This window comes from Dama dama, chromosome 3, assembly GCF_033118175.1.
Source record: "Dama dama isolate Ldn47 chromosome 3, ASM3311817v1, whole genome shotgun sequence".
NCBI lineage: Eukaryota > Metazoa > Chordata > Mammalia > Artiodactyla > Cervidae > Dama > Dama dama.
The window spans coordinates 36,587,554-36,614,446 of NC_083683.1; the positions used below are offsets into that span (position 1 = coordinate 36,587,554).

Genomic DNA, 26,893 nt, shown 5'->3' on the forward strand with positions numbered 1-26,893 from the left:
TTACCTTTTCCAGGGGATCTTCCTGACCCAGGGATCGAACCTGTATCTTCCACATTGCAGGTGGATTCTTTATTGTGGAACCACTAGGGAAGCTGAGCATATAGAGTAAAGTCTATGTTTTGAGTTTTTTATTCAAATATCTTATATTGACAAAAACCTGAGCTCACAAGAAATCTGGATTCAGATTCCCACTTGGTCACTTTCTGGTTTAGTGCCTTTGAATAAAATATCTAATCTTTTTTCATTCTTTTTATTTCTTAATCTGTAAAATAGGGAATAATGATGGCTTACTTAACAAGATTTATGCAGACTAACTAAATGTGCCCGGCACATAGTAGGTGCCTAGTTTAAAAAAAGTATTCCTTTGCTTTGATATATGAAAATTCATGATGATATTGTGTGATTTTTTTTCTCACTAAATCCCCATATTTTATAAGCTCAGGTAGTGAAGCCATCCAAGGATAAAAGAGCTGGATAAAAAGTCAATGTTTATTTTGCTTGAATAGCTGCAATATTACACAGTGAATGCATTTTTAGTAAATTTTGGTAAGCTGATCTGTAAAAAATGATAATGGGAAGATATAAACCACCCCAAAGTCTCACCATATGTGGCTATTTAGTTTTCGAGCTGGGTACTAAGTTATCTAAGTTATCACAGGAAACATTCTGACATTCAGGACTTTTGTATGAGCTACACAAATTCCTGGTTAATTTACAGGTGGGCACCTGCCCACCCTGTGCATACTCAACAGAAAGTTTTCTTCCTCCTTAGCCTCTTGCCCTTCCCTCGCATCCTTTCAAACTAATTACAGTTTATGTTCAGGAAAGAACATCTCTGTTCCTTTCTGTTATTATTTAGGTCATATACAGCAAGGCATACAGATGCTTTGTCACTAATTAAGTAATTGATCTTTATCTTTTGGGGCTTAAATTGCCTCACTGGTATTAGGTCATGCCTGTGTGTGTGCTAAGTTGCTTCAGTTGTATCTGACTCTTTGTGACCCTATGGGCTATAGCCTGCTAGGCTCCTCTGTCCATGGGATTCTCCAGGCAAGAATAATGGAGTGGGTTGCCATGCCCTCCTCTGGGGGATCTTCCCGACCTGGGGATCAAACCCGTGTCTCATGTCTCTTGCATTGGCAGCCAGGTTCTTTACCATAGTACCACCTGGGAAGCCCTGGTATTAGGTCAGTGGCTCTCAAATGCTGGTCCTGGGACTTAGAGTTCATTAGAATCACCTGGGATATGTGTTCAAAATGCACATCTCAGTCTTCTGACTCTCTAGGGCTGGGGTCAGGAGTCAATAGTTAACAAGATCCCCAGGTTATTCTATGTGTGGCTAGGTTTAGGAACCAGTAAAGTCTTTCCCTGCCTTTCCTGCTTGTAGATTTTCAGTTCAGTTCAGTTGCTCAGTCGTGTCCAACTCTTTGCGACCCCATGAACCGCAGCACGCCAGGCCTCCCTGTCTATCACCAACTCCTGGAGTCCACCCAAATCCATGTCCACTGAGTCGGTGATGCCATCCAACCGTCTCATCCTCTGTCTTCCCCTTCTTTTCCTGCCCTCAATCTTTCCCAGCATCAGGGTCTCTTCCAATAAGTCAGCTCTTCGCATCAGGTGGCCAAAGTATTGGAGTTTCAGCTTCAACATCAGTCCTTCCAATGAACACCCAGGACTGATCTCCTTTAGGGTGGACTGGTTGGATCTCCTTGCAGTCCAAGGGACTCTCAAGAGTCTTCTCCAACACTACAGTTCAAAAGCACCAATTCTTTGGTGCTCAGCTTTCTTTAGAGTCCAACTCTCACATCCATACATGACCACTGGAAAAACCATATCCTTGACTAGGTGGACCTTTGTTGGCCAAGTGATGTCTCTGCTTTTTAATATGCTGTCTAGGTTGGTCATAACTTTCCTTCCAAGAAGTAAGCGTCTTTTAATTTCATGGCTGCAATCACCATCTGCAGTGATTTTGGAGCCCAGAAAAATAAATGTGTTTATTCTCTTTGCCTCTGAGGGAGGCTGAGAGGCATGGTATATTTCTTACAGGGGTTGTTCAGCACAGTGTTGGCCACAGGAGAAAACTCTGTGAATCAAGCTGGGATGGCATTCTCTGGTTGGCCCCCAACTTTTTCATATATCAGTTTTCCCTCAGTTCTTAAGAGAGATGAATTAACTTTAAATAATTATGGCTTGAGGTTTTCCTGAATATATAAATATTGACAGTACATGAAGGTCTTCACACTGATTCATCATTTCTATTAATGATATGGGAACTTTACTTGATTTAGCCCTAGTTTCAGTTATATGTAGGGAAGCCACAGGTGGCTCAGTGGTAAAGAATCAGCCTGCCAGTGCAAGAGACACAGGAGACACAGGTTCAGTCCCTGGGTCAGGAAGATCCCCTGTAGAAGGAAATGTCTACCCACTCCAGTATTCTTGCCTGAAAAATCTCATGGACAGAGGAGCCTGGAGGGCTACAGTCTATGAGGTCACAAAGAGTTGGATATGATTGAGCACACACACACACCAGTAATACATATTAAAATACATGTGAAATTTGCTTTTTGTTGGAAATAGAAGTGCTTATTTGGGGAACAGATTATTCCCTGTGAACCTCTGATATGCCTGGTATTAATTTTTTCAGTTATCAACATGAAAGGAACACAGATACATTGTAGAATATTCAGAAAGTGTAGAGAATTATAAGGAGAAACACTCAAGACTTTGATGCATGTTCTTCCATTTGTGTTTGCACACAGAAGTATGCAAAGATAAATTTTGGGGATATTTGCCAAATATGTAGTTTTAATCCTTTTCTCCCTGCTTATTATTTTATATTGGACATTTTCTTATATCATTTAATGTTCTTCAAAAACAAACATAATTTAATGGCTGTATACAGTTTTCACAATATGAGTATATCATAATTTATGCAATAACCTCATTTTTATGTGTAGATTTTTTCTAACTTACTGTTTTTATAATCTTTCTATAATGAGCACTTTTACCAATACTTACTTGAATTTCTTATTATTTCTTTGGCATTTTCTCCTCTACAAGAAATACTAAAATAATCTGAATTTTTAAAGGTTCTTGATATATATTACAAACTACTTTTCAGAAATATTTAAAAACAAACACCAGGACTGTATGAGAGTGTCCATTTTCATAGTATCATTAAGGAGAGTTTTTATCATTAAACATTTTTTGCTAACGGAAATCCTTGTTTTAACTTGCTTTTCTTTAAATATTAAGAGGATTTGAATGTTTTCCATAAGCTTTTTGACCCAGTTTTTTTCTTGCACTACACAATGTCTTATGTTCTTTTTCTTTTTTTTAATTAGGGTTAATGCTTTTCCTAAATAATTTCTCTACACTAATTATACTGACTTTCAATGTCTTATTGTTTGCAAATATTTCATGGTTGGCTGGTAGACTTTTAATCTATTTGTGATGATGACACAATTTGCAATGGCGTTAGTAATCACGTTAGTACGTAGTGCTCCGTCACTCATCCGTCTGACTCTGCGATCTCGTGTTCTGTAGCCCTCCAGGCTCCTCTTTCCAAGGGATTTCCCAGGCAAGAATACTGGAGTGGGTTGCCATTTTCTTCTCCAGGGGATGTTCCCTACCCAGGGATCGAACTTGTGTATCCTGATCTCCTGCACTGCAGACGGATTCTTAACCGCTGAGCCACCGGGGAAGCCCATAAACGAGGTCTTATTCATGGAAAATGTAGCTCAGTCGGTAAGAATCCGCCTACAATGCAGCAGTCCACCTGCAATGCAGGAGACCCGGTTTCAATTCCTGGGTCCGGAAGATGCCCTGGAGAAGGAAATGACAACCCACTCCAGTATTCTTGCCTGGAAAATCCCACAGACAGAGGAGCCTGGCAGGCTCCATGGGGGTCGCAAGAATCGGACGCGACTTAGTGACTAAACGACCACCATGGAAAATATCTCAGTGGAAAATCTGGACAGTGTGGGCCTTTGCTACATTTAAGAAGTGTCTGTGTAATGCACATGGCCTTGATTTTTACAAACATATGCATCACAGAGCTAGATGAGTCTTCATGAACTGTCTCATCTCCTCCTCCCCATTTGGTGAGGTAAAGTAAGGCAATGCTCTGTCTTTACATGTTACACATTATTTTGTGTTTCATGTTCCAGAGAAAGAAAAACAGAGACATTATGTCCTTCCTCTGATTATGAATCTAATAAAACTTCTGATTCTTGGCTCCCATCACAATCCTATTGAATCAGAATCTCTGGAGCTGGAGCTGGAAATCTGCATTTTAACAAGTTCTGCTGGTGATTTGTAAGCATTCCAGAGTCTTAAAACTACTGGTGTTGGGGGAGCTCAGAGGATCAGTGGTGAGTTTTCGCTCATGCTAATAGCTCCTTCAATTTTCTTCCCCTCAGTGCTCAGGTACTCAATTTGCATTATGTTGGATTGTACTCGTTATATGTTGGTTTGAAAAACTTTTTAAGTGTGTGCCAGGAATCTGAAGCTGGAGTTAAACTCATACAAGGCTGGAGATGAAAAACCACTGCCCCCACTTTTAAAATCTCTTTTTAGACCACTTTGCATAATGCTGCAAAAGTTATTGACTCATAGGGATTCAAAATGCCAAGGAAATGGAGACATTCTAATATTAAAAAAATAAGCCTCTTCTTTACATTAGGAAATGGAGGCAGAGCTTTAAATGTCTTTCAAAATGTGTCAGGTTGCATGGTTTTTGATGTATTACTCTGTGTATGTGTGTGCGTTAGCTTGTGGATAATGAATCTTGACTTATACTACTCCAGTGATATTTTTAAAAGTGTTTTCATAAGTAATTTTAGAGACACCCTTTTTGTAGCAGAGAGATATAAGATAACAAATTAGAATCTTGATTCTGTGTAGTTCAGCAAGAATTTACTGAGAACAGTACTTAATCATAGAAAATCAAGAAAACGTTTTGCTTTATTTTCCATTGTGTCCATCTCTGTTCTCCAAACTCTGGATCTTTACTGTGGGATGGGGCACAACCCTGTCCTTGAAGGACTTCAACTTAATTTTTAGTATTGTTTTATTGTATATAATTTCAAACAACTTTATTCTCTGGAATTATATGTAGCATAATTATGTTTTGGAAATCCTCACATTGCTCTTATTTGTTTTAGTAATACTAATACTGATTTACATTTCTACCTAATTTTATGGTCTTTCCAAAGCATATTTATACACATGGACTTAGAGCTTAAAAAACTGACTGTAATATGTGCTTAGTCGCTCAGTCATGCCTGACTCTTTGCAACCCCATGGACTGTAGCCTGCCAGGTTCCTCTGTCCATGGGGATTCTTCAGGCAAGAATACTGGAGTGGGTTGCCATGCCCTCCTCCAGGGGACCTTCCCTTCTATCCTACCAGGGATAGAACCCAGGTCTCCCATATTGCAGGCAGATTCTTTACTGTCTGAGCCAGCAGGGAATCCAACTATAATATAAGTAATATTTATTGAGTGTACACATTTATTGAATGTATACTGCATTCCCGACTCCAAGTTTTCTATGGATCCCTGTGCTGGATTGTCACAAAATGCTATGAGGCATTCTGCATTATCTCCCATATATTAGGAATAAAAACAGAGCTGAATGAAGTTAATTTATGTGACAGGACCGGATTTTAGAAACCAGGCTGTCTGACTTAAGAGCCCATAGTCTTAACTATTAGACACACTGATTCTCCAGTGCATAGGTAATTATAAAATAATCGGACAGATAAGGACATTCTTGTCAAACTACTTCTACTGCTCAGATAGAAGGGAGCATACAGCTGAACCTTCTTGCACTGCTTAGCAGACTTAAGAAATCATGTTCCCTGAGAGCTATATAATAAATTTGCGCATTAAGAAACTAATAACTCTTGAATCAAAGAGAAAATAAAAACAGAAATTACAAACTGTCTTCAAGGAAGTAAAGAATGAGACATAGAACTCAAAATTTATGGAACATAGAAGAATTAGACTCAGATGAAGTTTATAGCTTTAAGCGGCATTGCTATTAACTGATGATTAAAAATGAAGGTACCATGTAGTCATTCTAAGAAATTAAGATATATATGAAATAAAACAGAATACACTAATAAATATATAATCTAAAATTTATGAATAGAAAATAGACAAAAAAGCTAGAAAGGTTAAATAAATAAACATTGACGTGAAAGCAAAAGTGAAAATCGCTCAGTTGTGTCCAGCTCTTTGTGACCCCGTGGACTATACAGTCCCTGGAATTCTCCAGGCCAGAATACTGGAGTGGGTAGCCTTTTCCTTCTCCAGGGCAATCTTCCCAACCCAGTGATCAAACCCAGGGATTGAACCCAGGTCTCCCGCATTGCAGGAGGATTCTTTACCAGCTGAGCCACAAGGGGAGCAAATAAACATGAAACCCAGCTATTCAAATAGGTTAATAAAATAAACAAATCTAAGTCTGATTAAAGGAAAAAGAGAAGGAGCAAAATATAAAAGACGAGAAAGGAGAAAGGAGTCATAACTATAGCTGTGGAAGAGACTAAAAGACCTAAGAAAATGTGTGGTAACACATTTGGTAACTCAGAGGAAACTGATATTATAACAAATATAAATCACTAAACTTGATCCCAAAGGAGGTCAATTTTAGTATACTTAATGCTTTATAAGATACTAGAAAGGTGAATAAAAAGAAGGCTTTAAAGAAGTTAATAGGACAGATGCCTCTGTGGCTAAGTTTAATCAAATCCTTAGAAATCATCCATCCAAATAGTTAAACTATTCTACATCATAGGAAAAGTTGTAAATCTTCCCATAGTTCATAAAACCAGCTTAATCTTAACACCTGCTAAAGATAGTACAGGTGAAACAATGCAATTCAACCTATTATAAATACAATAGCAAAAAATTTTATAATCAAACTGAACATAGCATTATATAAAAAAATATAAAATACAATACACTATTACTGAGTAGAATTAATCCCCCAAATGCAAGAATAGTTCAAAACTATGAAAATTACTAGTGTAATTTTATATGCTGAAGGAGCGAAATCATGTGATCTTTACAAAAGGGTAAAATGCTTAGAATGTATTTGTTAACATTTGTCTGGCATTCTCAATAAAAACTCTACATGAAATAGGAAAAGAAATTACTTACCCATAAGTAAAAAGTTCTAAAAAGCCAACAACAAAAATTTAAAATTGTTCATGCTAACCATTTCATAACATAAAAACAGCACAGCAATATTTACCCTCAAAAAGAAAATGAAATAATTGGCATAAATTTGAAAAAAAGATAAAATTAAACCTTCTTGGAAACATTATTATGTATTTAGAAAAACCTAAGAAATTCCAGTAATATCAAATAGAAGTAAGAGGAAAATGTGGTAAACTTATTGGCATACCATATTTCAAAAAATTTATGATGCCATGAATTTTAAGATATCCTATTACTTTACATACTCCAAAGAAGGAAAAAAGTTGCCAATTATAATTAAAATGTTATTATTATAGGACACATCTCATTTTCAGAGATGTTAAAATGTGTTTCAGAGTTGATGAAATAAGATAGGTATGAAAAAGGCAATAGTTTTTCAATGTATCAGAATTTAATTTACCTAGAAATGAAAATTTAAAACTATATTATCTTCACTCTAGTGACAATCGATGAAATACTTAGGAAAGAATTCATCAAGAAATATAGCCACATATGGTAGAAAAAAAACAAATTGTTCTTTAAAGACAAAATTCTCCGAACAAATGGAATAATATGCCATAGTTTTGGATGATAAGAGTTAAAATGTTAAAACACCCATGCTCTCAAAATTAATATATAAATTCAGTGCAATGCCAATTAAAAAAACAAGGATATTTGGGGGAGAATTTAATAAGATGTTTTAAAACTTATATTAAATAGTAAGTATTTAGAGTAGCAAATAAAATTAAGAAAACAGGAATAGTAAAGAGGGATTATGCATAATAGATAATAAAGTATTCTGTAAAGCTGTCATAATCTAAATAGGCAGATTGTTGTTTAGTCATCAAGTCATATCTGACTCTTTTCTGACCCCATGGACTGTACCCACAAGTCTCCATTGTTCATGGAATTTCCTAGGCAAGAATACTGGAGTGGGTTGCCATTTCCTTCTCCAGGCGATCTTCCCAACTCGGGGCTCAAACCCTCATCCCCTGCATTGGCAGGTGGATTCTTTACCACTGAGCCCCAGGGAAGTCCAAATTAGCAGGTCGCACAGAGTCGGACACGACTGAAGCGGCCTTAGCAGCAGCATAAAAATTGGGCTTCCCAGGTGGCACGGTGGTAAAGAATCTGCCTGATAAGGCAGGGGATGTGGGTTCAGTCCCTGGGTCGGGAAGATCCCCTGGTGAGGGAATGGTTACCCACTCCAGTGTTCTTGCCTGGAGAATCCCATGGACAGAGGAGCCTGATGGCTACAGTCCGTGGGGTCACAAAGAATCGAAAACAACTGAGCCTGTGTGTGCGCGGGCGCACAGCATAGAAATTACAAAGTGATCAGGGGCAGGCAAAAAAAAAAAGACATTGTATTTTAAATTCAGTGGGAAAGGAATAGTTTAGTTCATTCCACCTGATAGAAAATAAACTTTGACCTTCATTTTTCGCCATATAAAATTCTAGATAAAGTAAATCATGTAATAATCAGAATAAAGTAAATCAGATAAAGTAAATCATGTAAAAGAACAAGAAAATGTAAAAATCAACAGTTTAAAAAATTTTACAACATAGATGACAAAGTGCTATTATCTGAAATATAAAATGAGAGTTTGCACATTGATAACCATAAGACAAAACATACCCAAAAAATGGACAAAGGATTTGAATGGATAATTCATAAAGGAACAAGTCTAGATGAGCAGTAAACAAAAAGATATTTAATTTCTTTTTACTATTTAGGAAAATGTAAGCTAAAATTTAAAAGAAACAACATCTCACACACTGTTTTGAAAATCTTTAAAGGAAGATTACACCTACAATAGGTGGGAATTTAAGGAGAAGGATATCCTCATGCATGATTGGTAGAATGCACTTTTCAAAAAGCACTCTGACAATACTATTTAAAATAAAAAATACACATACCGGTAAACTCAGCAGTTTCATTCCTGTAATTCTGTGCCATAAAATTGAAAGTCCTAGTCTCTAAGGATCTTTGTTGCAGCTCTGTTTGGAGAGGTACAATACTGAAAAACAAAGTGAATAGTCATTAACAAAGGAATGAGTAAATTGTGGTATATTCAAAACATGGAGTATTACAAATTTACCAAAAGAGTAAGGTAGCCCTATTCACCTAATTCAAAAGGATGTTATACACTATTAGGCACGGAAAGGAAGATGTAATTCTTGCATATAATATCATTTTGGTAAAGCAAATGATTCACCTCTCATCTGTACATGTCTAAGATATAAGCATGCAGAAAGGTGAAAGGAGGCGTTGAACACTGGCTATCCACACGTGAGGTGGAGAGACGGGGAAGGAAAGTGGGGTAGGAAAGAGGGGGGAAATGCATTATAGTATGAAGGATCAACTTTGAGCAAGAATATGAGAAAAAAGAGAGGGAACCCCCCCCCACCCCAACAACATGAGCAAATCTAAGAACTCAGAGGGCTTCGCAGGGGGTGCTAGTGGTAAAGAACCCGCCTGCCAATGCGGAAGACGTAAGAGACTTGGGGTTTGATTCCTGGGTGGGAAAGATCCCCTGGAGGAGGATATGGCAACCCACTCCAGTATTCTTGCCTGGAGAATCCCACGAACAGAGGAGCCTGGCGGGCTACAATCCATGGGGTCCCAAAGAGTCAGACATGACTAAAGAGACTTGGAATGCACAAGAGCTCAGAATTAAATGCCCTGATAGACGAACTGATCATTATTTTGGGACAAAGAGGGAGGGCTGGAATAAGTCTAGAGAGGGAGACACAGATGAAAATTTTAAAAACTAACAGAGTCTTCATTTAGAGATGCTAGTTAAAACCCCTTGCAGATGGAATTAGGGACTGATTTCAGAACCCACAACTATGATCTTTACTTTTAGTTATATGTGTAACTTTGGATGATAGAACAGTTTTGGAGGTCTCAAAGATTTAATTCTAAAATGTGATAATTCCTTAGTTTACCTATAAGCTAAGTATCTGTCTTCATCTGGTAAAATTAAATAAATGAAAGAACATTTTTCTCATGCCATTTTCATATTTAGATTATAGTGCACTATCAGTTTATTTTGGAAACTTCCTGATACTCTTCAGAAATAAGAGTAAATATAATCTGTTGCTGGTTTTCATAATATGCCTTGCACATAGTAGGAACTCAATACAAAATTTGTTGAACAGGATTATATTGCACTTTTTCTGAGTGCTTTCCAATTGAGATAAATCACTGATGGCTAATAAACAAGAATTCCTAACCCCAGTGTACCAAGCATTCCTTCCTTCTTTCTCTACATGTAGGAAAGAAAGAAAGTTAGTTTCACAGTCATGTCCAACTCTTTGCAAACCCATGGACTGTAGCCTGCCAGGCTCCTCCCTCTGTCCATGGAATTCTCTAGTCAAGAATACTGGAGTGGGTTGCATTTCCTTCTCCAGGGTGCTTCCCAACCCAGGGATCGAACCCGGGTCTCCTGCATTGCAGGCAGATTCCTTACCAACTGAGCTACTAGGGAAAGTAGCTCTTACATATAGGAGATAGACTTTTTATTTTATGTAAGGGCCAAAGATCTGACGGGCTTCTCTGGTAGCTCAGATGGTAAAGAATCTGCCTGCCAACACAGGAGACCCAGGTTCAACCTGGGGTCAGGAAGATCCCCTGGAGGAGGAAATGGCAACCCACTCCAGTACTCTTGCCTAGAAAACCCCATGGACACAAGAGTCTGGTGGGCTACAGTACATAGGATTGCAAAGAGTCAGACATGACTGAGCGACTAACTCACACACAAAATCTGCAAGTACAGGACATAAGTCACAATGAATAATACCAATTCTACCTTGTCCCAAGTGTGTATTTGGCCAGTAACAGGTGATTAAACTTATCACTGTATTACTTTGCTAACTGGAGGTGCTTACCATATTCTGCTGGTTTCTAAGGCAACTGATGGAAGAATTTAAGAACTGAGGTTTCATTTAGGCTGATGCCCTTGGAAAGGTAGAATTTCTTTTCCAGGAGGCCGTACTGGGAGACAAGGCTTATTTGTTTTAATGTTTTCCATGTCCCTGAATTTCACAACATAAGGTACTCAGATACCTTTTGGTAGAACCTACTGGAAAATGTTACCAATATAAACATGTACAGCTCAGTTTTGCCAATCCAAAAAAACCCTCAGTGGGATTACTGGTAAATAGGAGGCAACTCAATGAAGAGTCTGTTTTCTTTTTTAGCTTCACTTTTTATTTACTTCTTTGCAGCACAAGCTGTAAACAGTGATATTGATGATGTTGGGCCAACACCTCTGTGAAGGGCTCTGCCTTACAAAACTCAGGGCTTTGGACTGGTCTAATACACACAGGCATTTCATGCAGTTATGCTGTTTGGCCTTGACACCCTCTGTGATAAACTGCCATTGACATTGAGATAAATTCAGTGTTCACTGGCATGAGTTTTTTTGGCTTGCAAAATGGTCTCCAGTGAGAGTCAGGGCTTGCTTCCAATGGGAGGGTAAGAGGATTCCCCCCCACCCTCCACCAAACTTGTAATCAAGAGGCATACCTAGTCTGAGATCTAACCAGCAAATTGTTTATGTACTTCCATAGTACTTCCAGTCTTGGCCACAGCCTTCCTTTCTTTTTGTGGATTAATTGCCCAAATTTCTGAAATGAAATGATTTTTTTTTCATTAACTCACCGAGGTATAACATGAGCACTTCATTGCCACATAAAAGTTACTACCTTTTTTCTTTTCTCTTGCAAAAGAAATGCTAAACTGTAGTTATCAGATGTAAAAGGTAGTGCTTGCTATTCTTTGATGCAAGAATAATGTTGATCACATTTCCATACATTTTGGAGGTAATGTTCTTATGACTCCAAGTTTTAAGATAACTTCAAAATCGCAATAAATCCACACATCTTGTGGAATGACTCCAACATGTAAGGATCACACTAGAATATAAAGTCTTAGATCTTACCTGTTGGGCTCACCACTATATCCCTGTGCCCTTTACGGGTGGCTGGTCACTCAGCAATGGAGAACTTCCTTCGTATTAAATCCCTCTCACCTTCTGAATTTCTCTGGCTGGTTACAACTCTCTGCTTTGAAAGGGCCCATGTGATTAGAATAGGACCATTTGAACAATCTCCCTATTTCAGCCTAACTGATCCCTAAAGTTAATTGCACTGCAGAGCCCCCCCTTTTCTCTATGTAAAGTAACATGAGCATGGGCATGATAGCCCATCATATCATGCCCCTGGGGAACAGTCCTGGGGAATAGATAAGAAACCTTGGGCAGGCTGTCTTAGAATCCAGCCCAGCATGCAAGGGAGCCATTATGACTAGAATAAAGGCAACAGTGGGGATGCCAAGATCCAGTGTGTTGAACTCTTGAAATTTCCCTGGCTTTAGGTCAGATAGAGTGAACTATGGATTTAGGGTTGGCTGTGACTAAACCAAATCACCAACCCTGACTCATGCTGGGCCTCTTGCAGAAAGATCACCAGCAAGGTGGCTTCGGGGAGTGAGGATAAAGCAGTGCCAGCATTTATACATGATGAGCTCATTAGATCCTGACATCCGTGAGGGATGGTACGAGAGGTGTGTGAATACCCTTGACATAGGGAATTTTGCTGGTGGAAGGGAGCTGTATGATGATGATGAGAATATCTATGTCATCTCTGGCCTTCCCTGAAACCCATACCTGTTCATGGAAAAAAAACGAAAATGTTTTTGCCCAAAGGCCTCTTCATCTGTTCCCAGTTGTCATTTTAGCGTCAGGAAACAGGCAGGGGACTCTTGCCTGTGGAGTGAACAGCCCTCACCTGACAATTGGCTCCAAAACTAGACATCCTGACATTGAGGAATGATAATTTACAAGGCCTTTGCTATTTTTATTTCTTTATGTGGCAGAAAAAGAAAACTCTGATTTTTTAGATTAAATCCCCTCCGTTTAGGCAGAGAACTTTTGCCAAAGGCAACAACTAAAAATAAAATCTTTTCATGTCTGTATTCCTGGGCTTCCTCACTTAATCAGAAGATTCTACAGGGACAGTGAAATAGACCATGAGCCTAGAATATTTCAGAATCACTGAATTCCCTAGCTAGTGCAGAAACTGCATTGTACTGAGCACCCTAGCTCACCTATTTGTAATATATGGCTTAAAAAGCTGTTTGAATGAGACAATTTAATATTCTTGACAGAATGAAATGTCAGCATCAGGTGTTGGGCAGAATTCAGATTTCCTTCCTCCCACCTTCAAAACATGTTTTATTTTTTGTTTTTAGAGAAAAGTTAAGCTCTGCATTTTCACTCATAATCAAATGGAATAGATTTGGCTGGTCAGTTCCTCAGAATAATTGCTAGGCTCTTTAAACAAGCAGCCTCCCCAATTAACCTGTAGCGGATGGATGTCAGAGGACAGGCCTGGTTCTCTGGGCAGACAGCAAGTTAATAGGGATAGTTCCTCATACACTCTATTTGCATATCTGACAGTGAGAACATATATTGCTTTTCTTGGCCCTGCTATTTAATTTCCACCAGTGAACTAATGGGAATAATAAACCTTCTTTGTATTATGCAAGACTGTGTTGATAAAAAAACAGCTGCAGTACCTAGGTTGGGATAATGATTTTGGTTTACAAATCCACTATTTTAATATTTCATCTTCAGGACAACAATGCAGGGCGATATCTCGGGAAGGTGTTCGGGCACAATTTCCTTCGCGAGGCCCTGGTTTTCCCAAGCAAATGCTACTTTGTAATGAAATGTATGAACTGTATGTAATTTAATGACAGATCAAACTGTCCCATAAAGTATGTGAAACTGATAAGCCTTAAGTACGGAGCTAAGTGGTGGTCAGCACTTCGACTTTTAGGTACTAACATCACATTTGAAATGAATGGGTGCTGCAGCTTTTAACACCACGTTTCATTTTGTTTCGACCAGGATTCGATCCCTGGGTTGGGAAGATTCCCTGGAGAAGGGAATGGCTACCCAGTCCAGTATTCTTGCCTGGAGAATCCCAATGCACAGAGGTGCCTGGCAGGCTACAGTCCATGGGGTTGCAAAGAGTCGGACACGACTGAATGACTTTCACTTTTCTCTTTAACTTTTAATAGATTGGAGAGCTCCAGTGTCCCTGCCAGCCCATTTTTGGCTTGCATGGCCATCCTCCTCGTGATGCCACTCCAGGTGTTGGGACTCTGCTCAGGGAAGGATTGATGGGTATTCCTTGGGGCCTCAGGACAGGCCCCCAAACTGTACCACTGCTAGTGTGCCAGCCAAGACGGATGGAAGTCCTCTTTCTCCTCTGGTAGGATGCGAGGAGACATGGTTGTGTCAAGGATACAGACAATTTCACTCACTGTGTTAGTTTCCTAGGGTTGCCTTTACAGAGTGCCACACACTGAGAGGCTCAATACAACAGAAATGGCTAAAATGCTGAAACTGAGGAGTTAGCATGGCCATGCTTGCTTGAAAGTCTGGGTAGAATTCAGTCTTTGCTTCTTTCTAGTGGCTGGTGGTGGCTGTCAATCCTTCGGGTTCCCAGGCTTGCAGCAGTAACATTCCAGTCTCTGCTTCCTTCATCGAATAGTTCTTCAGTGTCAGTGACAGGGCCTTCTCCTCTCTGTGTATGTATCCAAATTTTCTCTTTTTATAAGGACATCAGTCATATTGGGTCATGGCCCACCAGACTGACCTCATCCTAACTTAATTAAATCAAATGCCCCATTTTCATATTTGATCACATTCACAGGTTCTGGGCTTTAAGACTTCAATATATCTTTTGTGGGGGGGGGGGGGAGACACAATTCAACCCATAACATTTACTCTTCTTACTTTGATGTAAATTAAAGTGAGACAGGAATGGTGAGAAAATGTAACAAAAACCTGCTCTTTGAATACAGAACCTCTACTTTCTTCCCCACAGTGTCTCTGGAAGACAGGAGCAAAGCAAAATTGATTAAAAGAAAAACAAAACATTTTCTATAAACCAGTGTTTCTATGTAAAGACTTGCTCAATAAGAGGAAAAAAAAAACTTCTTTCAATTCAACATTTGCAATGAGAAAATGAGTCTTTAAAGGAATTCATATGAGCACCCCATTTTATAGATGAGAAAACTGAGGCTCAGATAACTTTAAACACATTGGTGATGCCTATATTTAGACATGGTGTTTCTGTTTAGTTTATTTAAGGAGACAGCTAGTAGCCATGTAAGTTCCCTGAGTTCATATACCTAAGACAGAGGAGAATGCAGTTCTTTGGACTTCTCATCTGCTGGTTTGGGCCTACACACTGTCATTTTTGACCCTGTAGTAAGAATATATTTCTAAGGCTGTAATCTCTGTTATACTCTTCTCTGAGTTGACTTCTTCAACCTGTAATGGAGTTCTTTCTTTCTGAAAAGGCCTACATTATGGTAAACTAAATACTCAAAATTTGATAATTGTCATTGATTATTTGTCATCTTTTATCTTCATAGTCACCTAGGAACTTGATTGAGCAGATTCCCAGCTCCTACCCATTGGAAAATCTAGGTATGTGATTGGGGCCCAAGTCTTCATTTTTTAGGAAACTTCTCAGGTGGTTTTTTTTTTTTTTGTCCAGAGGAAAATTATTTTATTATTATTTTTAACATGATCAACAGTTTAATGAGTTTGAGTTTATTTTTATTTATTTTTTCAAACAATTATTTTGTTTTCCCCCATATATACAATGGAATATTACTCAGCCATAAAAAAGAATGAAATAATGCCATTTGCAGCAACATGGATGGACTTGGAGATTATCACACTACGTGAAGTAAATCAGGCCAAGAAAGAAAAATAGCATATGATCTCACGTATATGAAGAATCTAAAAAAAATTATACAAATGAGTTAATCAACAACACAGAGACTCACAGACTTAGAGAACAAACTTATAGTTACCAGAGGGAAGGGACGAGGGGAGAGGGAGAATGGGAGTTTGGGACTGACATGTACACATTGCCGTATTAAAAACAGATGAGCAACAAGGACCCACTTTATAGCACAGGAAATTTCTCAATATTCTCTAATAACCTAAATGCAGAAAGAATTTGAAAGAGAATAGAAAAAATTTAAAACAAACAAAAATCCCAAATAATTGTTTCAGATGTTTTTGATGGCAACAGGATTTAGGAATTACTGGACCAGGTGCCTGTAACATATCCTCCATCTCCAAGCACTTATAATGTCTTCACTTTGGATCCTGCTTCTGTCCTCTGGCTAAGGTTTAAAGTAAAATGGAGAGCGCCTTCTGGCTCCACAGCCCTATAAAAATTCTGGTTGAAGCACATCAGAGGCACCAGGTTAACATACCTTTGGCTCATCTTGCTCTACATCTTCTAGAAATCAATACACACAAACACACACACATACACACCCTGGACAGAGGCCTTTGGCCCTCACTGAGACTTCTGAAAGAAGCAGAAGGCTTTTCCTTCCAGAGTTGAACCACAGCAGCTTTCCCACCAAGAATCGGAATTCAGACACAGCATCATCTACACAGGAAAATGATTTTTTTTTTTTTTTTTACAATGCTTCTTTGGAAGTGTTTAGTTAAGAAAACAACATGATAGTTGAAATAAGCAAGATGGCTTTTTTTCTCTCCATAGAAGGTCTTTGTTTGGATTATTTTGGCAAACAAAATGGCATTTTAAGGGTATTTAAATTGTATACATCTGGATATTTGGATGTTTCCATGCATAGTGCCTACTCATTGCCTTGCTTAGAGTAAGTGCTTAATAAATATTTGTGGATATAAGATACAGTTTCTAAACAGTTCATTGACAGAAATACAACTTGTTCCTTGAAAGTCAAACACAGGACTTTGGCTTTGGCAATCAGCATTTTTCAAATATTATATTAGTTCAGAGAGTTTAATGAGATCTTTACAGGCATTAAAATTCCTTCTACTGATAAACCTCACTGCACCTACCACACCTTCTTATGACCTCAACTACACTCTATCTGAAGGGTGGGGAAAAGTAGAGAGTGATTAATGTCATGATACTTAGTTAACATTGTCAACATCTTATTAATAAGTAGTCAATTCATATCAATTCATAAGTCTTCATTAAGTATTCATTCTGTTCCCTGCTCTGTCCTAGGCAGGGGGAGAAAGTAAAAGTGGACCCTTCCTTGATAGAATTTAAAATGTAGCCAGATATCTTTATAATTAAGGAGTTTGTACATTCTCTGCTTTTTCCTTCTTTCCTGTTTAGTCTCTTTCCCATGTGCCTCTCTAGTTCCCCTCCTGATCGCCCATGATTCATCACTTCAAGCTTGCCCAGCAGTACGGCCAGTTTTCACTGAGCCCAAAAGACAGCATGCAGGAGCAGAGACGGTATAGAAGATGAAGAGGACTGGCTTCAAATCCCATTTCTGCCACTTGTTGAATCTGGGACCTCGGGGTAAATCCATCAAACTCTATGAGCCTAGTTTCCTGATCCTTAAGACTGAGATAACAATACCCACCTTACGTTTATTACATGGATTATATATCATTTACACACTGTATTTAAAGTGTTACGCACATGGTAGATGTTTAATAATGTTAACCGGAGGTTCAACTACTGTGAGTGTTAAATGTTAGTTAGAGAAGCAACTAGTGTAAAATGGCTCAAGGACTTCCTGGTGGCCCAGTGGTTAAGAATATGCCTGCCAGTATAGGGGACAGGGATTCCATTCCTGGTTGGTGAAGGGCCCACATGCCATGGAGCAACTAAGCCCATATGCCACAACTACCGAGCCTGGGAGCCAAAACTACTGGGCCCACGTACCACAACCGCTGTAGCCCTCCAGCCCAGAGCCCATGCTCCACAACGAGAGAAGCCATTGTGATAAGAAGCCTGAATAACCACAACTAGAGGAAGTCTGCATGCAGCGATGAAGACTCAGTGCAGTCAAAAATAAATAAATAAATTAATTAAATGGGGAAACAAACAAACAAGAAAATGGCTCAAATGCCAGTCAATACTTTTGAAATGTCATTAGGGCAACAGGACATTTATGTTTGGTCATAACATTTAGCTTGCTCCTGTCCACACCATTATTGTTATTAAATAATACTATTAGTTATGGTCATTGTTATGTCTACTTCCCATCCCTCATAATTATTCTCACAAGGAGAATGAAAAGAAAAAATGGGAATGTGCTCAGAGAAAATACCTGTCAGGCTCTCTTGAGAGCCCAGAAAGTAAGTTAGATTTTGTTTATTCATTCAACAAATATTTAATGAGTCCAACTCCAAGACTAAATGCGAAAAACAGCAGGACATGGAGTAACTGGAAGGGTTTTGCTATGGCTGAGTTGAGGGCAGAAAGTGATGAGAAATAAGACTGAGGATTTAGGCAGGGGCCGGATCACCTGGAGAATTCTAGACCATGTTCTAAATTTGAACTTTAAGGTAGAAGCAAAACATGACATCAAACGGCTTTAGTAAGGGAGAAGGTTAGCATTTTTGTAAAAAAAAAGAAAGATTATTTTGACTGCAGGTGGGAAATGGATTTGAGGAGGCAACAATGAGAACTGGGGGATAGTTAGGGAGCTGCTATTGCAGTCTGGCAAGAGATGATAGTCACTTTATCCAAGGGAGAAGGGGTTGGAGAAAGTGAGAGGATTTGGAGAGTTATTTGGAACATACAAGTTCATAATCCCCAGGATTTGCTGAGAGCAGCATTTTTTTTTTTTTTTTTTGGATTTAAGAAGTTTTTGGATATTTCTTGAAGGATACTATGATATGTACAAAACATACTATATAGTACACTCAGGAAGTTCAGGCCATTAATCAATATATCAATATCTTCACAGTAAAGCATACAAATACTCAAAATAAATGAGATGAATTAAGACTATGAATAACCCTCCATTCCTTGGTGGCTCAGACAGTAAAGCGTCTGCCTACAATGCAGAAGACCTGGGTTCAATCCCTGGGTCGGGAAGATCTCCTGGAGAGGGAAATGGCAACCCATTCCACTAATCTTGCCTGAAAAATCCTATGGATGGAAAAGCCTGGTGGGCTATAGTCCATGGGGTCACAAAGAGTCAGATACGACTGAGCAACTTCACTTTCACTTTTCACTTCACTTCAGAGCAGGTTTTGTTGCCAAGTGAATTATAGAGAATCTTTGAGCTTTTAGAGTCTTTTGTTTTGAAATGTGGGTAAGTAAAATTGGTGATTAATTGTCTAAGGTAGATGGAATAGGCAAAATGGTGAATTAAGGTCAATACTTGGGTTTCTGTTTGGGGAATGAGGTGGATGGTGGCATCATTAAGGTAGAGGAGGAGCAAAGCAAGAAAGCACACATTTGTGGCCGTAAGGTGGGGCTTATTTTGGGGTAAGAGCCAGCAGTATGTTTGGGGTATTTAGGAAGACAGCAATTACCAGCATTTCAAGTCCAGAGAATGTTTATCAATGCCAAAAGTCAGAGACAGAACACAAAAAATGAGGACTTGTGTGTCCCTTGGATTTAACTAGTAAAGGGCTATTGATGATCTTTGAGAAAATATCAGTGGTATGGCAGAAGAAAGAAATGCAAATATAATGGGTTGCAAAGTATAAGGAAGGTAAGGAGACAGAACAAGCAAATACAAATACATCTTTAAGTTTACTACATATTAATATGTCTTGCTGATTAAAATGGGATCCATCTTATGTGTCAATGGGCATTAGACTTGTAGCTACCTATAAAAAATATGAGAAGATAAATAAACCATGTTCTTAAACAGGGCTTCCCTGATGGTTCAAGCAGTAAAATATCTGCCTACAATGCAGGAGACACAGGAAATATGGGTTCGATCCCTGGGTTGGGAAGATTCCCTGGAGGAGGAAGTACTGGCAACCCACTCCACTGCCTGGAAAATTCCATGGACAGAGGAACCTTGTGGGCTACAGTTTTATATAGGGTCACAAAGAGTCAGACATAACTGAGCGTGTGATGGACAGATTCTTAAATAACCCTTTAAGAATCTGGCACAAAAAACAAACCAGGAAAAAAAAGTTATACAATTAAGTCTCTCAAAAGCAGCATTTTTTTTTCTTTTAAATAAGGGTACCACCTAAATTCCTATGGACTTTTAAAAATACACCTATCCTTGAGGCTCTATCCTTGAGCATTTTTATTAATTCAGTCTCAGGTGGAGCTAGAAATCTACATACTTAGTAAATTCCAAGGTGATTCTGACAAAAAGGACCTGGATCAGATTGAGGAATATAAATTTAGAAAATAGCCATAAAGAGAGAGTAAGAATGCGGAGAAGAGACCAAGGAAAGCTGACAGCAGAACCTACATTTGTCCTGTTTTAATTAGAAGGACAACTGGGAGGGGGATATGAGAAAAGACCATATAAGGGAACGGGAGGGCTTCTCAGGTGGTGCTAGTGGTAAAGAACCCACCTGCCAACACAGGAAGAGATGTGGGTTCGATTCCTGGGTTGGAAAGATCCTTGGAGGAGGGCATGGCAACCCATTCCAGCATTCTTGCCTGGAGAATCCCCATGGATAGAGGAGCCTGGACGGCTAGAGTCCATGGGGTCACAGAGACTCAGGCACGGTTGAAGCAACTTAGCACGGACGCACGCAAGGCAATGGGAACCACCAAGTGCTGTTAATCATGAGGTGGCACGATCGTTAGACAAGAGAAGGACTTTGAAAAATATTGAACTACAGGAGAGTTATTTAAAAATGCATTTTGCTGTCTTTGTTCTGATTATAAATGCTACAGAAAAGTAAAACTAAGAAAACCAAAGTCCCTTGTAGTTCTGTATCCTGTGATATCCACTGTTCACGTTTTAGTGAATATCCTCTGTGTCTTCTGGCAAGTACTTTTAAGACCTTTGATGAAAAGAGTAGATATTTATTTAGGTTGACATTAGTTTTAGGCCAAAAAGATACTTTCCAAATAAAAGCTTAGGGTGGATTGGCTGTTTTTGACTGTGACATGTTGTGAGATAGCTTTGGAACCTTTCTGGGTGGAGCTGTAGCTGTTCTGAAAGGTTGGAGTGGAAAGTGTAGACCACGGGTTGGCAAACTAGGGCCTTTGGGCCAAATCCAGTCCTCTGCTTGTTCTGTAAGTTGTGCTGCAATACACAGTCACCCATTCGTTTATGCAATGTCTATAGATACTCTTCTGCACAGTTTAGTACTTTTGATAGAGACTACCTGGCCCGTAAAACCTAAAATATCTATGATATGGTCCTTTACATAAAAGGGTTGCCAATGCCTGGTATAGACCAGTATTTCCTGAATTATGTTCCAAGGCACATTAGTTTCCCATGAAATGTTAATAAACATTCTTGAAAAAGGGCTCTTTGTTCAAAGAAGTTTGGAAAATGCTGTTTTAAACAAAGTTAACCAGATTTGTCTACAGTTGGGAATCTGATAACATTTAATATGCTCACTGATAATCAACAAGAACAGGGAATATTATATACAGCAGTCCTCAAAATCATTTGGTCATAGAACCCATTATTTTCCAGGAACATCTATGATCATCATGTAGATTGGAAAACCTTAAATTAGTCTGTTTCAGAGGTTTTTGTCAGGGTCATAAAATGGCATAAATTTAAGATTATGGTGTTTTATTTCTAGAATATATGAACAGAAAGCCTACTTGATTCCGGAGTTCAGAAAACCAACCTCTACTATCACCAGAGCTATCTTTGAACCTCTGTAAAGGAAATTTTAGCCTGAGGCAAAATTCCCAAGAGTGCTATACAGAAATGGAGACAAAAGGTAGATATATAAAGCTTCTGAGATGGTAAGTAGGGCAAATGAAGCATTCAGGTTTCTATGCTTGGGGTAGCATTTCCAGAGCTGTAATATGACTTTCATGGGTATTGGGCATTTTTGCCTTTTTTGGACTTTTTCTCCATTACAAACTGGTAAAAATTATATTTAATGACTGTGGTATAAAGACAAATGTAATCCAGACTAGACGTGTTCATTTTTTTCTTCTTATTTGAAAAGATACTGAAATCAAAACATTTCATGGATCCTAAAAGTACTGTGGGCTCTAGACAGTGCCTATCGTGTCCAGTGGGAAAGGCAGTCCTGAGAATTGCCAAAGTATATTATTGTCCCTGCCAGACCATAACCTTCTTGAAGGTGAGACCACGCCTTATGTACTGTACTCCCCTCCTCCTCAGCCACTTAGAATCTCTTGGTTGAATAGTATCTGTCGAAAGAATAAATGGGCAATTAATTTCAGGGTTGTCAAATATTTCATTAGAGGATAAAAGTAATAACTTCACTGCAAGAACTTTAGGTTTCCTCCAAAGATCTAATCAAATTAATACAAATTACTAAAATATATCTAAGTACCACCATGTGATGGAAAGAACTCTTGAAATTATGTCTAGCTGCTAAGTAGCAGTGTAGCTAGTCATTTCATAACTTTGACCTTCAGCTTCTTAATGAGTAAGCGAAAATATTAATTAAAATGAAGGGATTCTATACACAGTTCTAATCAGAAGTCAGAACAATAGCTAAAATTTTTGTAGTAGTCAGGTCATGAAATACCTAATAGGCTTTCAAAACAGTCCCAGTGGTAAGCTCCCCAGTCCATTTGAAAATTAAACTCTTTCAAAAATGTTAATCATGGAGGATATGGTTACAGACTGCATAATATGCTTTCAAAGGACAATGGATGGGCCCTTTCTAGGAGTAAACAAATCAGAAAGTTCTTAAAATTCAATAAAAGTCCTAATAAGCCACCTAACTTAATTTTCTTCCAATACAGGCCTCTCCTTAGAGAGTATTCTTACCTGTTTTTTGTCATATCCTATTTGAAAACCATAATACCCTGGGCCACAGTATTTTGTCTCTTCCAGGAATTTTGCCCAGTTCAACTTACAACGTGTATAAAAGAGGTTGTGGAGCAGTTAATGTATCACCAAATCAGCAACACTCACGTAAGAGTGTAAGTTAGAAAGATTTAAAAAACAAATCACTAGATATGTAGACTGCTGTTTGGCATAAAATCAGGAATAAGAAGTAATATTTTATTTGACACTTGTTTCCAAGTGAAAAAGACAAGAAACTACACCCCCATGAACAAGGGAAGTTGGGCCAGTTACCTCTAAGTTCTAGAAATTTCTTAGCAATGTCAGGATGTCTGCTGATGAGAGACACTTGGGAGACCTGACTCCCTCAAAGGCCCTGTGTACCTTCCTGGCACAGAGTCATAGCAGGGTCTGGCTCAAATGACCTTCCCCACTCTGCATCAGGAGTGCGGGGGTGGGTAACTGCTGGTCCCAGGAAGATGGCCTGCTGCTCTGAGCTAACAAGGGTGCACATAGGCCTGGGGTTCCTGGACATCTGAGTGCAGGTGGGGCCAGGGGTGGGGGTGGGGCCGGGGGTAGGGGTGGGGCTGGCGGTGGGGGGAGAGTGTGCATGCACTTATCATACTGCTTTGGCCGCCAGACTCGCTGGGAGCCATATCCCAGGTCTGGGCCCTGTGGAAACTTGTGTGAGGTGAGACACCTCTCCTGAACAGACTTGAACTGACTTGAACAGACTGAATTCCTCTCCTGAACACACTTGCTAGTTCCCCTAATGCCATAGCTCCCGGGACCTCTGACACCATTCCTCGGCCCACCAGGGCTATATGGAAGGGATATACCTGGGAATCCTGTTTGCGGGACAGGCCCCAAGTCCAATAAGGTTGGCAAGACCATATGGAGCAAAACAGTAAAAGGGAAAAAAAAAAAAAAAAAAAAAACCACAAGAAATTTCTGTTAGTTTCTCCTATGGACTTATACTTCACTCTGGAAAAGGCCAGGCAGCACACTTCTGAAATATAGCGATAGATATGTATACTATGACCTCCAGGATTCCCTGGTGGCTCAGTTGGTAAAGAACCCATCTGCAATGCAGGAGATGTGCAGGTTCTATCCCTGGGTCAGGAATATCCTCTGAAGGAGGAAATGGCAACCCACTCAAGTATTCTTGTCTGGAGAATCCCATGGACAGAGGAGCCGGGTGAACTGCAGTCCATGGGGTTGCAAAGAGTCAGACACGACTTAGTGACTAAACCACCACCACCACTATGACCTTCAACCAAGAGTAGGCAGAAGAAATAGAAATAACTGAAATTTGTTTGGTTTCTCTCACAAATAACCTTTCTTTGTTGAGTATGCTTCCTAGAGAAGAGAAGAGTTCAGAGGACTGGCAAAGTCCCTTGCCAGTACTCTCATCCCTTCTCTGCCATTTCCTCCAGCCTGGATAAAGAATAGACCATGATCTGATAGGTGGTGTACGATGGCGGAGGACAAGGATGTGCACTCATCTTCTCCTGCAAGAACTCCAAAACTACAACTCACTGCTGAACAACGACTGACTGGAGAATGTTGGATCCCACCCCCCCAAAAAAAGATACCCAATGTCCAAAGGCAAAGGAGGAGCCATAGCAAGATGATAGGAGGGGCAAAAGCACATTTAGAATCAAACCTCTTACCCACCAGAGACACTCAGAGGGCTCAAACAAATGTTGCGCACACCAGGACCCAGAAACCCCACAGAGACTGAGCCAGAATGCTGAGTATCTCCTGCAAAGGTATGGGTAGGCAGTGGCCTGCTACAGGGGCAGGGGCTCTAGGTGCAACAGACCTGGGTATGGCATAAGTCCTCTTGAAGGAGGTCACCATTAACTGCACCATAGAGCTGCCAGAACTTACACAGGACTGGGGAAACAGACTCTTGGAGGGCACAAACAAAACCTTGTGCGCACCAGGACCCAGGAGAAAGGAGCAGTGACCCACAAGCGACTGACCCAGACTTGCCTGTGAGTGTCCAGGAGTCTCCAGCAGAGGCGTGGGTTGACAGTGGCCTCTGTCGGGGGCACTGAGTGCAGCAGTGTGTGCATGGGACTTTTTGAAGGAGGTCACCATTATCTTCATTACCTCCACCATAGTTTGGCCTCAGGTCAAACAACAGGGAGGGGACATAGCTCCACCCATCAACAGAAAATTGGACCAGATTTACTGAACATGGCCCCATCCATCAGAACAAGACCCAGTTTCCCCTGCAGTCTCTCACATCAGGAAAATTTCATAAGCCTCTTATCCTTATCCATCAGAGGGCAGATAGACTGAAGACTACAGTCACAGAAAATTAACCAAATCGAACACAGCCTTGTCTAACTCATTGAAATTATGAGCCATGCCATGGAGGGCCATGCAAGATGGGCAGGTCATGGTGGAGAGTTCTGACAAAATGTGGTCCACTGGAGAAAAGAACGGCAAACCACTTCAGTATACTTGCCCCATGAACAGCATGAGAATGCAAAAAGATAGGACACTGAAAGATGATCCCCCAGGTGGGTAGGTGCCCAATATGCTACTGGAAATCAGCGGAAAAATAACTCCAGAAAAAAATGAAGAGACAGAGCCAAAGCAAAAACAATACCCAGCTGTGGATATGATTAGTGATGGGAGTAAGTCCAATGCTGTAAAGAGCAATATTGCTTAGGAACCTGGAATGTTAGGTCCATGAATCAAGGCAAATTGGAAGTGGTCAAACAGAAGATGGTTAAGAGTGAACATTGACATTTTGGGAATCAGTGAACTAAAATGGACTGGAATGGGTGAATTTAACTCAGATGACCATTATATCCACTACTGTGGGCAAGAATCCCTTAGAAGAAAGGGAGGAGCCATCATAGTAAAAAAGAGTCCAAAATGTAGTACTTGGTTTCAATCTCAAAAATGACAGAATGATCTCTGTTCAATACCAAGGCAAACCATTCAATATCACGGTAATCCAAGTCTATGCCCTGACCAGTAAGGCTAAAGAAGCTGAAGTTGAACAGCTCTATGAAGACCTACAAGACCTTCTAGAACTAATGCCCAAAAGAGATGTCCTTTTTATTATAGGGGACTGGAATGCAAAATAAGAAGGTCAAGAAATACCTAGAACAATGGGAAAATTTGGCTTTGGAGTACAAAATGAAGCAGGTCAAAGGCTAACAGAGTTTTGCCAAAAGAATGCACTGGTCATAGCAAATACCCTCTTTCAACAACACAAGAGAAGACCCTACCCATGGACATCACCTAAATCAGACTGATTATATTCTTTGCAGCCAAAAATGCAGAAGCACTATACAGTCAGCATAAACAAGACTGGGAGCTGACTGCGGCACAGACCATGAACTCCTTATTGCCAAATTCAGACTTAAATTGAAGAAAGTAGGGAAAACGACTAGACCATTCAGGTATGACCTAAATCAAATCCCTTACGATTATACAATGGAAGTGACAAAAAGATTCAAGGGATTAGATCTGATAGACAGAGTGTCTGAAAAACTATGGACAGAGGTTCGTGACATCGTACAGGAGACCGGGATCAAGACCGTCCCCAAGGAAAAGAAATGCAAAAAGGCAAAGTGGTTGTCTGAGGAGGCCTTACAAATAGCTGTGAATAGAAGAGAAGCAAAAGGCAAAGGAGAAAAGGAAAGACATACCCATTTGAATGCAGAGTTCCAAAGAAGAGCAAGGAGAGATAAGAAAGCCTTCCTCAGTGATCAGTTCAAAGAAATAGAGGGAGAAAATAGAAGGGTAAACACTAGACATCTTTTCAAGAAAATCAGAGAACTTTTCAAGCAAAGATGGGAACAATAAAGGACAAGAATAGTATGGACCTAACAGAAGCAGAAGATATTAAGAAGAGGTGGCAAGAATACACAGAAGAACTA

The 26,893-nt window shown here is 39.6% G+C and overlaps 1 long non-coding RNA gene across 3 annotated transcripts in view; it reads left to right on the top strand.

Annotated features, from left to right (window-relative positions):
* LOC133044188 (uncharacterized) overlaps nucleotides 1-26,893 on the top strand; it is a 61,242-nt gene that overhangs the window by 27,280 nt on the left and 7,069 nt on the right. Inside the window, exons 3-5 of one of the 3 annotated variants that reach the window (XR_009689896.1) lie at nucleotides 15,663-15,717; nucleotides 17,450-17,614; nucleotides 21,793-23,118. This is a non-coding gene — a long non-coding RNA (uncharacterized LOC133044188). Of the gene's footprint in view, nucleotides 1-15,662; nucleotides 15,718-17,449; nucleotides 17,615-21,792; nucleotides 23,134-26,893 lie in introns of those variants that run through there. The other 2 variants (XR_009689897.1, XR_009689895.1) reach the window with 2 other exon arrangements.